We start from the raw sequence: 14,527 nt of genomic DNA on the forward strand, positions 1-14,527 counted from the left end.
CCAGCAGACTTCACAATTTTTTCTTCTCTTCCTGTACTTCTTAATTTCTGATCATTATGTGAGCAATTCTCCAAGTGATGATGATGATGATGATGATATATATATATATATATATATATATATATATATATATATATATACACACATATATATACATATATATATATATATATATATATAAACAAATATATATATATATATATATATATACATATATATATATGTGTGTGTGTGTGTGTGTGTGTGTGTGTGTGTGTGTGTGTGTGTGTGTGTGTGTTCACCTAGGTCTTTGGATCACGTGTTGGACTCGTATGACCGATCTATGGGTAATGCTATGACCTTTCACACACACACACACACACCCAACTCCCCGCCCACGAGAGTCAGAGTAACGACACGAAGCGCAGCGATACCGAAATAATTTCGGCCCTGGGCAGGATTCGATATTGTTACTGCGAGCACTATCGTACTTCCCAGTCCAGCGCTCTACCAATGCGCCACCGTGTGTGTGTGTGTGTGTGTTTTAGTTTAACGTCACAAACTCCTCCCATCGGAAAGCTAGGACGGTGCCCCTCACAGAGGGCTTTGTATCGTGGAATTTAATGAACCATAATGCCCTTGGTTCAACTTCGCCGGTGGCAGGATTCGAACCGCCATCCCCTCGACCTTCGCCACAAATAACGACGCCCTAACCCGCTCAGCTAGCTAGCTTCCATATATATATATAATATATATATATATATATATATATATATATATATGCGTAAATAACCACTAGGAAAAAGTAAACTAACGAAGCAGAGCGCTTTCGTGTAATTACATCTTCAGTGCAGATACAAAGAAGGAATTATAAGATGAAGAAACAAGGTACAGAATATATGACATAGTGAAGAGGGCATTCGGAGAGGTAGTGGAAGAAGTACACGTGACGGACGTATGGGCCGTCCTGGTAGCCAACAAGTATGGGATGTTTGGGCCGTCCTGGTAACCAACAAGTATGGGACAACTGCTCATAATTTATATTACAATTCAAACAATTTTGAAATTTCATGAGAAATAAAACTATCTAATTTGTACAAACCTTGATGAAGATTAACATTTATCCCCTTACTAGATTTGATCAAACTGCATTCAATTAAATTTCTTTCTGTTATGTTGTTGTTGTATGTGATGACTTTAGCGTTATCCCAGTCAACTGGGTGGTTAAAATGGTTCATGTGGTTGAATATACCGCTAGATTGGTTTCCCTCTCTAACGTATTTCTTATGTTGATTGATTCGTGTTGTGATTACATGATTTGCAAGGTATTTTGTACACACACCCTTTATTACTATTGACAGAATTATTTATGAGCATTTGTCTTACAGTGTTCTTGTTATTGAAAACTACATTAATGTTAAATTTACGTAACATATTTGGAATATTTTGCAGGTTCTCTTGGTACGGTAAAATTAGCAAGTTATTCATATTGAAAGTTTGAGTTGACCTAAGGTTGTAAAATGTCCTTTTAGCACGATAGTAAGCTTTATCAAGAACATGTGTGGGGTATTGTAGCTTAGTACCAATGTCGTAAATACATCCTATCTCATCATTGATGTACTCTGGGCTGCAAATGCGTAGGGCCCTGAGATACATCGACGCGAAAACAGATACCTTCACGCCATCAGGGTGTGAGGAATAATAGTGTATATATGAACAAACGTTGGTTGGTTTGCGATATACACTAAACTTCAACTCACTTTCACGGCGGTAGATATTACAATCAAGGAAAGGCAAAACGCCTTCTTTCTCTATCTCCACCGTGAACTTAATGGAACTGACCAAATTATTAAGCTTACATAAAAAATCATTTACATTATCTTGAATGGGCCACAGACATAGGATGTCATCAATGTACCGCATCCATGTAATGTTGGGGGGAATGATCTTACTTAAAATTTTGGTTTCAAAAAACTCCATATATAGATTACTCAATGAGAATAAAATTTATCATTAAATTGGAATTTGCAATCTTTAACACACAATTTGATCAGTTCAATTAAGGTGCCTGAAGGTAATGGTAAATCGTGCTTATTTAACTCTTCTTTAAGATAGATTAAAAGGTCATCCAAGGGAACTTTCGTAAACAGACTAACAATATCATAACTTACCAATTTAAATTCATAGTCTGGTTTTACCTCACTTAGTTTGTTAATGAGGTCCAAACTGTTCTTAACATGTGAAGTGGAAATAGTTCCAACTAGTGGACTAAGAATTGTTACCAACCATTTCGAAAGTTTGTATGAAGCTGAACCTATTGAAGAAACGATTGGTCTTACCGGGTTATTTGGTTTATGTGTCTTAATTAGACCATACATGTAAGGCAAAGGAGGGCTGATAGAAATAAACTTTTTGATTAGTTCACTATTTCCACTTAACAATTCTTTTATCTTCTTATTGAAATGGCTATTCACTGATTCAGTAGGATTCTTTAAAAGTTGGACGTAAGTAACTTGATCTTTAAGTAGTGCATCCATTTTGTTTAAATAATCATTTTTGTTCATAATTACTACAGCGTTTGATTTATCAGCTTTTGTGATATGTAAATCACTATCCTTTTTGAGAGAATTAATAGCAGTGATAAAACGTTCAGGACAGCTGGGAGGTACCTGATTAGCTAAAGCACCATAAACAATACTTACATATATTAACATCATCTATAGGCAGATCTTTATCACATTTTAAATTACAAAAAGCTTTACCAATGTTAATGATGTTAGATGGATTAGAATTATTTGCAAAGCTGAGCCCAAATCCTAATGCTGTGGATTGAACCTTGGTGAGTGGCTTAGATGACAAGTTAACCACGAAATCTGGGTTAGCATGTTTGGTCCAGTATAATGTCGCATTTGTGAACACACGCTCCTAGTGTTTTTATTGCATATATATATATATATATATATATATATATATATATATATATATATATATATATATATATATACAGTATATATATATATATATATATATATATATATATATATAATATATATATATATATATATATATGTATTAACGCCCTCCATCCTCGTGGAACTGTGTGGTGAAAGAATTCAGGATCTGTCTCCTACTGACTCAGTTTGTTGGCCCCTTTCTCGGCTAAGAAAGATGAGAAGCCTACGCCAGGAGGCGCTGAGTTGCTGCGGCCGAAGCAGTCACCCTTGCCCTGTGTGCTTTTACGACTGTTGGGGCAGGCAACAGTCACTTCTGTTAATCGGAAAGAAGTGCGGAACTCGAACACACAAATTCCAATTACGTCATCTATACACAGCTTGTATGAAAAGAGGAGGAAGAAAGGCGAATGTAATATAAACAGAACGAATGAAGCTAGGAAGAGGAGAGGAAGGAAAAGGACCAAAATAAAGGAATGTAAAGTGAAATGAATGTGGATTGTGGAAAAGGGAAGAAACAGGGGAGAAAAAGGGGGAATAGGAAAGATAAAAAAAGAAGGAATTTTGTAAAGACTTTGGATACAATGTCCTTCGGATGTTCACTGGAATATTTTCCAATATAATGTCGTCTGTTTTATTTTCCTCAAAAGTCATAATTTTTTTTATGACTTCTTCCTTCTTCCCCTTCTTCTTTATCCTGTTATTTTAGATTAAGTTTTTTTCATTTCTATCTAGTCTATTTTCAGTGGTAATATACATGTGCATATCAGTAAACATACACACACACACACACACACACACACACACACACACACACACACACACACACACACACACACTCGATGGCGCGGTTGGTAGAGTCCCAGACTGTCACTACGGCGGTCCAGGTTCGAAACCTACCCAGGGCTGAAAATAATTTCAGTATCACTGCGCTTCGAGTCGTTACTCCAACTCACGTGGGCGGGGTGTTGGGTGTGTGTGTGCGTGTAAGGTCAAAGCATTACCCATAGATCGGTCATACGAGCTCTAAGCTCTCTGCCGAGAGGGAAATAGCTGTCGATCACGAGTCCAACACATGTTCCAAAGACCAAGGTGAAACACACACGCACACACACACACACACACACACACACACACACACACACACACACACACACACACACACACACACACACGGTGGCATAGTTGGTAGAGCGCTGAACTGGAAAGTAGAAGTGCTCCCAGTACCCAGTTCGAATCCTGCCCAGGGCCGAAATTATTTCGGTATCGCTGTGCCTCGGGTCGTTACTCTGACTCTCGTGGGCGGGGAGTTGGGGGTGTGTGTGTGTGCAAGGTCATAGCATTACCCATAGATCGGACCTACGAGCTCTGAGCTCTCTTCCAGGAGGGAAATAGCTGTCGATCACGAGTCCAACACGTGTTCCAAAGACCAAGTGAATACACACACACACACACACACACTCGCGAAAGTACCCACTAGTGGTGGGGGGGGGAGCTTTAGGCTTCATCAGATATCTCTAGAAGTTCCCTTCTTGCAATCTTCAAAACTTTTCACATCCATCTTCCTCCCCAGCCCTACATATTACTCCACTTCCACCAAAATCCTTCATTTGTCCGTCTTCTTCACGTTTACCTTCACCCGTTGATACCTTTCCCCTCTCTCCTTCTGTCTTTGGAGACATTTCCTGAGACTCACTACCCTTCATTTTCTTTTCCTTCATTTTCTTTCTCTGTTGCTTTCCTCCATCTCAATATTTTGATCCCTCGTCCCTATCCACTCCACTCTTTTCCCCCCAACTCCACCACCAAGATCGTCTCCTCCACCTGCCTCTACTCCATTAACTCCCTCAGTTTATGTGTTGGCAAATTTGCTCGCTTCCCAAATTGATCCCCAGAGTTCGAGATAAAGTAGCTAAGTTTGATGATTACCCTACTTCGGGAAGTAGCCGACTTCGCAGATCGATTGACCGACCTTTCCGATTCTTGGCTATCTTTGGGTAGCATGACGAGTCAAAGCCCAAAGAAAAGAAAAAAACGAAACAAAAGGCCTGGATATCTGTAGAAAATAAAAGAGGAGACCAATGCCGAAGACAGGAGGCCTTCTAAACGAGAGAGAGAGAAAAAAAAAGGCAAATTTGAAATTTAAGAGAAAAACCGACAATTTTGTGACAGTTGGATGCAGGATTCGAACCCGCTGTACTCGGCCATCCGTAGATTACCTTCCCAGTGCCCTAGACCACTACACCACACTGGGAAGGTAATCTACGGATGGCCGAGTACAGCGGGTTCGAATCCTGCATGCAACTGTCACAAAATTATCGGTTTGATGTCGCTGCTATTAGCGAATTACTTTAAGAGAAAAAGTTAAAGATTTTTTTTTTTTTTGAGAGATGTTTGGGAACGTGTCTGGTTCATCCCCTCCTCCCTCACCTTATATCATTTTGTGCATATCCTCCCTATCTCTTCTGCCAACGTATTTCATTTATTTTCTTCCAGATTTATGCGTTCCTGTGATTTATAGTTTATGTTTGCGTTTTATTCCCCCCTCCTCCTGAGCCCTTCTTCTTCTTCTGGAGGACATTTGTTGTTTTACAGCTTCCTCTTGCATCCCGTGTGTGATCCTCCGAAAATAGATTTAGCCGACTCAGCAGAAAGAAAACCTGGAATGCATTATGAATTTCTCGTTTCGTTTAGCTTGCACATACACACACACACACACACACACACACACACACACACACACACACACACACACACACACACACACACACACACACACACACACACACATGTATATATATATATGTATGTATATATATGTATATATTATATATGATATATATATATATATATATATATATATATACTATATGTGTGTGTGTGTGTATATATACATTCATATATATATATATATATATATATATATATATATATATATACATATATATATATATATATATATATATATATATATATATATATATATATATATATATATATATATATATATATTTATATATCAATAAGGACACAGTTTTAATGCAGCGTGTCCGGACATTTTCTGCCGCTGTAAGGTATGACAGCCCAAAGAGGAAAAAAAGAAAGAAAAAAATATATATATCTATGTGTGTGTGTGTATATATGTATATATATTTATATATATATATATATATGTATATTTACATATATATATATTTACATATATATATGTATATATATATATATATATACTTACATGTATATATACATATATATATATATATATATATATATATATGTGTGTGTGTGTGTGCGCGTATATATATATATATATACATACATATATATATATATATATATACTGTATGTATATATATATATATATTTGTATATATATATATTTGTATATATATGTATGTATATATTGTGTGTTTGTATATATATATGCATATATATGATTATGTATATATGCATATATATGTGGGTGTATATATATATATACATATATATGTGCATATATATATAATGTATAATATGCATATACACATGTATAATATGCATATATATGTACATGTATAACATATATATATGTATATATATTGACTATATTATTACTAATAAGACTGATGGTGAAAGAAGTAGACGAGTAGTAATGGGCGAATTTCACGCCTTAAGGCGTGAAATTCTCCCATTACTCCTCGTCTACTTCTTTCACCTTCAGTCTTATGTATACATATGCGTATATATACATGTATGATATGCATATATATTTGTATATATATGCATATATATATATATATATATATATATATATATATATATATATCTGACATGAAATAATGTTCATATGTGTGGCTAGAAGATAATAGTTGACAAAGGATTTCATTTCCAAGCGTAAAATTATATCCAGGGACCAGTTATTTTAGAATATTAAGATCAGGTTGGATGTAAGTGGGAACTAATTCAGTAATCTCAACAACCTCATCGATTCTGAAAACACAACTAGACAAGAATTTGGCCTTCCTCACAGTAAACCCGATGGTGTGATTGGTGATATGGTGCAAAACAGATGAGCTGTTACGAGCGTACCTAAAGGAACACTTGTGTTGGACTTGGCTAGCATTGGAATCTCTCAGTATTTGGCCTTTGTAAACATGATTGCGGTTATGGGGAGGTATACTAGAGACTACTCTTAGCTTTTGATGAGTATTGAGAATTTGCTAGTACACAGTGTTGGGATATCTGAAAGCGTTGTTAAAGAAATATATGAACATTATGTTGGAGGGAAGAAGTTTTTCTCATCTCTGTACTTTTAGGATCAGACATTTTTTAACAAAATGATTTGAATAATGTCATTAAGTTTTTACTGAATGAGGGTCTTTTAAATGTTATTGTGTTCAGAAATATTTATATATTTGTTGCTGATATGAATAGAATTGAATAAGCTCTCATGAATGGTCGTCTATTAAAAAAACGCGAAATAGAATTTATCAACAGTAGAATTAACGAATAAAGAACCAGGTAGACGAATAAATAAATCTTGATGAAGAAAAATGATTAACCTGATACTTGACTAATACAAAAAAGTAAATTAACGAATAAATAATTTAAACTCTTCCTGCAGTGGTCAATAGCATTTCGTATCAAGTAACTTCGGCAGCAGACAACAGATTCACATAATACAATTGTCCTGTCGCCCATCGGGGGCCGATCAGAGTGAGGCTAATGTGTTTGATTAATATACAATTGAGTTTGCTCTACCTGTGGCGTTTGGCTAATTAGAAGTGGCAAGTATTTAGCCTGTAACGGAACATTTCATTTTACCAAAAACTCTTCGCATTTTTTCTTTCATTCTTTCTCTCCTTTTGGTAGTACTAGGGGAAACGTGTTTCTGAGTCACATTTACTTTTATTTTAGAATTATTCATTTGAAGAGTAGACAAGTTATCTCCATTATCTATGCGTATTTACAGCAATATGAAAGCAAAAATAGTTCTGACCTTCCTCAACCCCCCAAAAACTTTTGATTGTTGTCCCATTTTGTTAAAAGAGTAACCACATCAAAGATAGAAATAGGTCCTTATTTTACACTAAGATTCTTGGGTGCAGGGAAATCATCCAAGTAGTCCTCACCATGAGTTTTAGAGAAACTCGAAGCCCGAATGTGTCTTCACAAACGTCTAACGTTTCCTGACGGGATTCGAACGATTAACAGATGGATTAACGGTACAGCGTTGAATCATTTTCATTACTTTATCAGCTATGCTGGGACACACACACACACACACACACACACACACACACACACACACACACGGTTGGTAGAGTCCCAGACTGTCAGTACGGCGGTACCGGCGGTACCTGGTTCGAATCCTGCCCAGGGCTGAAATTATTTCAGTATCGCTGCGCTTCGAGTCGTTACTCCAACTCGTGGGCGGGGAGTTGGGTGTGTGTGTGTGCGTGTAAGGTCATAGCATTACCCATAGATCGGTCATACGAGCTCTGAGCTCTCTTCCGGGAGGGAAATAGCTGTCGGTCACGAGTCCAACACGTGATCCAAAGACCAAGGTGAAACACACACACACACACACACACACACACACACACACACACACACACACACACACACACACACACACACACACACACACACACACACACGCACACACAGACACACACACACCGAGAAAAATAGAAGAGAATGAGTAAATGGCATAACATTCCCTCGGAAGAGTGGAGCGGCCACGGAATTTTGGTCGTGTGGACCTCAACCCGTCTAACGTTTAGGCAGATTTCCCTGTTGCTCATTAACGACGTTGCTCCTTCTCGGTACGCCGGATGATCATCTTGCATGATGATGAGCTCCTCTTGAAATAAACCCCTTCAATATGGCGACACGCTTAATGTGTTTTGCTCGACTTAAAACAAAAATATTTGTTTAAGCGAGGAGGACAGTCTCCTAGTTGGAGGGTCTCGACCGATCCAGACCCCCTTCATGGAGGGGTCCGTCCCTCCTCAAATTATTTGTCTATGGAATAAAACCTATAGATTGTGTTACAGTCGTGAATGAACCAAAAACTCTCATGTTACCACTGTCTGACAGTACGGAATGTCAACAGCTCAGTCACTACGGGAGGCAAAAACTTCCCACGTATTGTATATAGAGGGGACAAAATTCTACACAACTAGTGATATTAACTTGTTCATCAGGTATAGATACTGTAAGTGACAAAGTATCACTATGAGAAAGAATAGAAGAAGGAAGAGGAGTATAAGACTAAAAAGAACAATATGGAAGCAAAGTAGAGAAGGGAAATGTGGTTGGAGATGGAGGTTATAACAAAGTTGGACAAGAAGAACACAGATGAACGGGGCAAAGGAAACACACGAAGGAAGAGAACAAGAGAACTTGGGAGAACGAATGATAACAGTAGGAGAGAAGAATGGGATGGAGGAAGAATGAGAGGGAGAGGCAAAGGAAGAGAGTGGAGAGAGGTGGTGTAGTAGTTAAAGAGAATTAAAGAGGAAAATAGAGAGACGACTAAGAATATGAGGACGAAGAAGAGGAAATGAAAGGGGAAGAGGAAGAAGGATGAGAAGGAGGAAGAAGAAGAGGTGGAGGAGGAAGAAGAAGAGGAGGAGGAAGAAGAAGAAGAAGAAGAGGAGGGGAGGAGATGAAAGACGGATAAGTTGGTTTCGTATATCAAATGCGAGAAAGAAAATGGGAACGAAGAAGAGAAAACGTAATGGGAAGACGAAGAAGGTTGAAAAGAAGGGGAGGAGGAGGAAGAGGAGGAAGAAGAAGAGGAGAAGGAGGAAGAGGTGAAGGGGGAAGAGGAGGAGAAGGTGAAAAACGTATATACTTGGTTTCGTACATCAAATGCCTGTGATAACTGGGGGCACTCCTAACTTGAATCTCGTAGCTGGTAAACAGTTTCGATGTTTTTGAATTAGGAAAGGTTCATAGCAAATCAAGAGCCGTCCCGGTAATTATTTCTGTAGATAAGAAAGTGAGGGCCAGCGAGTTGGCGGTAAAAATAACGGTAAAGCGGCACTTCTTACATTCTTTCTGTGCTTGAGGAGAGTTTAACAGCTGAGTATACGACGCAGACTCTAAGTCGCATGAATACGGAATGAGACGAGAGACGGAAATAGAGGAAGGAGGGCGATAACAACGGAGGCAAGAACGCTAGGAAGATGAGGAGAAAAGTTAAGAGGATAGGGAAGAGAAGGATAAGGTGAAGGGAAAAGTAAATGAAGAACTACGCAAATACACCTTGCCATGTTGTTAAACGAGTGATTGAAACGAAAGAAAGTGGGAAGGGGAGAAAATAAAAAAGAAGAAGAAGGAAAGCAGGGCAAGGAGAAATAGTAATGTGAATCGAAGGCAAAAGAGGGACACAAATACACAGGAATATGCAATGAGATGTGAGATGGAAAAAAAGAAAGGAAGGAAGGCCAGGGAAGTAAAATGGGAAAGGGATATAGAAGAGAAGAAGAACAAATAAATGAAGGATTAGGAGAGAAAAGACAGGCAAGTACAATTTATGATAAAACAATGCAAATAAATGTCGAACTACACAAATGAACCAGCCCGAGATACGAATAATGCGAGGCGTTCCAATTTATCACATAAAGACAAGGGTGATATTGGACTCGTGTTCGTGAGTGGGATTTGATAAAGAAGATTTGAGATTAGTTACAAATCTGGTAATTAAACTCTTTCACGCCTGAAGCACATCTCATTCTATTCTGATCTTCAGCTTCAGCCATAACATTCCATTCGTTTACATGGTTACCTCTCTGCAATAAAGAAGTTATTAAGTTGTAGTTAACCTCCATTAACCTCCTTCTTAACCAAGTTACAATTTATTCCCTTATTGTGTCTGCCGTGAAGCAATTTCATATCTGTGTGGCACCTTGATAATAAATACATAATGTGTGATAATGTAAAATAGGAACGAAAAAGGAACTCATTAATATTTCTTAGTTTGTATAGGTGGAAGAATTTTGCATTAAATGTTGAGAAATAACGTCACAATGTTTTAGTGTTGCAGTCCAAATTTTCTGTGGAATTGAGTTTTTTTTCGTGACAGTGGATGATTTTTCCAAAACAGTGGCGGATTTGCATGTGTCTGGATTTAGCCTTCAAATAATTTTATCTGTTTATCATTTTGCATTTGTCGTTCATATGGACTGAAAGACTTCCAGTCTGCTTGCCCATGAAAGCTATTGTAAACAATCTACTACAGACTTAACTGTATATATTCATATATGTTAATGTTTCCCAGATATTTCAGGAAGCGGCATATTTACTGAGGTAATATTTTACTTCATTAGAAACACAATGCATTGTATAAGCCTTCTTCTTCTCGTTCTTGTTCTTCTTGTTCTTCTTGTTCTTCTTTTCTTGTTCTTCTTCTTGTTCTTCTTCTTCTTTTCTTCTTCTTCTTCTTCTTCTTCTTCTTCTTCTTCTTCTTCTTCTTCTTCTTCTTCTTCTTCTTCTTCTTCTTCTTCTTCTTCTTCTTCTTCTTCTTCTTCTTCTTCTCATCCTTCACCTCCTCCTCCTCCTTCATTTCTTTCTTACTTTCATCCTTCATCTCCTCCACCTCCTTCTTCTTTTCCTTCTTCTTTTTCTTCTTTTTCTCATCCTTAGCCTTTTCCTCCTCCGGCTTTTCAGGCTGGGGTCTACAACTACAACGAATAAAGATATTTTGTTGCTTCCCTCGACATCATTTATAAAGTTCGACTCTGTGACGAAGGGTGGTTGTCCATATGAGCTGTCGTTAACCAGCGCTTCTGTCCTTGTGAACATCCTCGCGCTACTGTCTTGCGCCTCAATGAAAGGATTAATAAACTTCAGTATTGCATCGATAAACTTTGGTGATTTTATGTTTCAGTAACCACCACCCCTACTTCCGAAAGTACCACGCGTAACTGATTAGAATATCATGTTAGTATTTAGAATACCAGAATGAGTGATTCTTGGTTCATAAATGGTTTAGAATAGCTCTGTGCCTATGAAGAAATGAGTGATATGTGGAGTTACTGAAATTCTGTATCTTTCTATTCAATTATCACGTGTAACTGATTAGAATATTATGTTAGTATTTAGAACAGCAGAATGAGTGATTTTTGGTTCATAAATGGATTAGAATAGCTTTGTACCCATGAAGAAATGAGTGATACGTAGAGTTACTGAAATGGGTAGAATTCTGTATCCTTCTATTTAATTATCACTCAAAGAACTTTATATAATAAACCCGGGGTGTCTACTCCAGTATGTAAGTTTTCGTCGTTTACTTTATCAGTTAACCTTGCATTATGAAATAGAATTAATTTATTCTGTATAACATGAAACGTAATCATTATTTGAAAGTTTAATTATATTTGGTGTTCTAATTACTGCAAGAATCGAATTTATACGTTATTCTTGTTGTGGACATAAGTAAGGAGGATGTTCTCTCAGACAAAATTGACAGTATACGAGTATATTTTATACATATAAATATATATATATATATATATATGTATATATATGTATATATATATATATATGTGTGTGTGTGTGTGTGTGTGTTGGGTTTAGCATTTATAACGTTATGTATGTGTACGTTTGCTCGAAAGGGGGAGTGAGTGGATTCTGAGAGGGTATTTACGGAACAATTGAGAGATGTTAGGGGGAACGAGAAGACGAAATAGGATGCGAGGAAGTTAAGGGAATGGAAAGAAAGGAGAAGAATGAAGGCAGGTAACGAGAGGAGGTTGGTAGATGGGAGGAAGAAGTTGAGATAGGGAAATAAGAGGAGGAGGAAGAAAGGAATAAACCAAAGCAACATAGGAAAAGCAGGACGAAGTGACAGAAGAAAAGTAAGAAAAGTGAGAGACGGATTAGAAGAGGGGATGGGCGAAAGGTGCAGAGCACCTAAGAAAGAACAGGGAAGAGGAGAAAGACCAGTTTAAGGACTTGGTTAAGAAGAAGCGGGTTGAAGACCTTAGTATTAAAATTAATGGTCAAATACCATTGGCCTTTCAGTCTCTTTTTCAAAAGGGATTTTTATGAAACGAGTTATGATGTCGTGCTGGCGAGTTTACATCAGGCCAGAAAGACGCAAAGGGGAGGTCCTGTCGTGGAAGGCGGCAAAGACGCAATAGACTAGAGTCTAGTCTATTGAGTCAGACTTAAAAAATATTCAAGGTCTTTTAAAAGAATAATATGTATATCAAAGGCCGCAGAAGGCCGCAGAAGGCCGCACTTAATGGCCCGGAAGGCCGCAGGTTCCCCACCTCTGGGCTAGACCAAAAGGGGAATTGCGGTGGCACATCGCTTGTTTGAGGTCCTTAACTGTTTCGGTTCAGCACAGGGATTCCCAAACTGTGGGTCTTGACCCCCCAAAAGGGCCGTGTGCCTTTTTCTATGGGTCATGGAGGGACCAACTGCTTGTGTCTTCAGCCACACAGACCTGCGTAATGATTTGCTTGTATATATAAAAAAAAATACATTCTTATCATTATACGATCAGATAAATTCTTGTTAATAAACGTTGATAAACAATAATATATATATTTTTTTGTTATTTCCCCCCTCTGCTGTGATTAATAAAGTTTAAAGTAATGTATTTGCGATATTAAAATTGGTACGTTTTCGGAAGGCTTATGAAGGTGGGGGGTCATGGCAGGTTTGGTAATACTGAAAGGGGTCTCGTATTGGAAAAGTCTGGGAAACACTGCTTTATCAGAATCTTAACCAACTTTGGCCGGAGGAAGGCGAAGGATCACTGGTAGGTCCTTTTTATCATCCTTATTGTAAGAGGCTTCTAAGGTTCTATTGCGACAAATGGTAAATAATCTTATTCTAGTTAGCTACGAATTCCGACCTCCAAGAGGTCGCCATTAATGGAGAGATCATGTTTCTTCGGGGATTTAACATACAAAAAAATATATGTGGAACTTTAAGAGATGTTGGGGTTTCCCACGGAACGCCAACGGGAACAAGATTGAACTGCATGTGAATGTTTCTTTCTTAAATTATTGATTGTTTTAAGTATATGTTGTTGCAATTCATCCAAGAAATTTGTACCATATCTGATGATGCCTGGGGTTGCTGATGAAATGTATCATATTTTTTATTAGATATGTTTCGATATAAATTCTTTTGATAACGTCATTTCTTCTATACATATACATTCATATATACACGTACAAATGCATATACATATACACTGGAGTGCAAGAGGTGGTAAGGAAACACAGGTTAAACCAGGATCATTAATATATTCTAATTTTCGACTTTAAGTCTCCTTCAGAGTCGACACCTGTACATAGCAAATCGCTATTATTAATATTATTATTATTATTATTATTATTATTATTATTATTATTATTGTCATCATCATCATCATCATCATCATCATCATCATCATCATCATCATCAATACCCAAAATTGAATCTAAGAATTTAACAATTCGGCGTCTATGACCTTGGCAGTTACGACGCCAGATAACCTTTAATCAATCAATCAATCTTCAGAGTCGAAACGTTAGATTACATTAGTTTTCCTGGTTCAGCCTGTGTTCCTCATCACCTATTCCACTCAATTGTCACACATTCAAAACAAC

This window comes from Oratosquilla oratoria, chromosome 21 (assembly GCF_046742065.1).
Source record: "Oratosquilla oratoria isolate Oo_2021 chromosome 21, ASM4674206v1, whole genome shotgun sequence".
Classification (NCBI taxonomy): Eukaryota; Metazoa; Arthropoda; class Malacostraca; order Stomatopoda; family Squillidae; genus Oratosquilla; species Oratosquilla oratoria.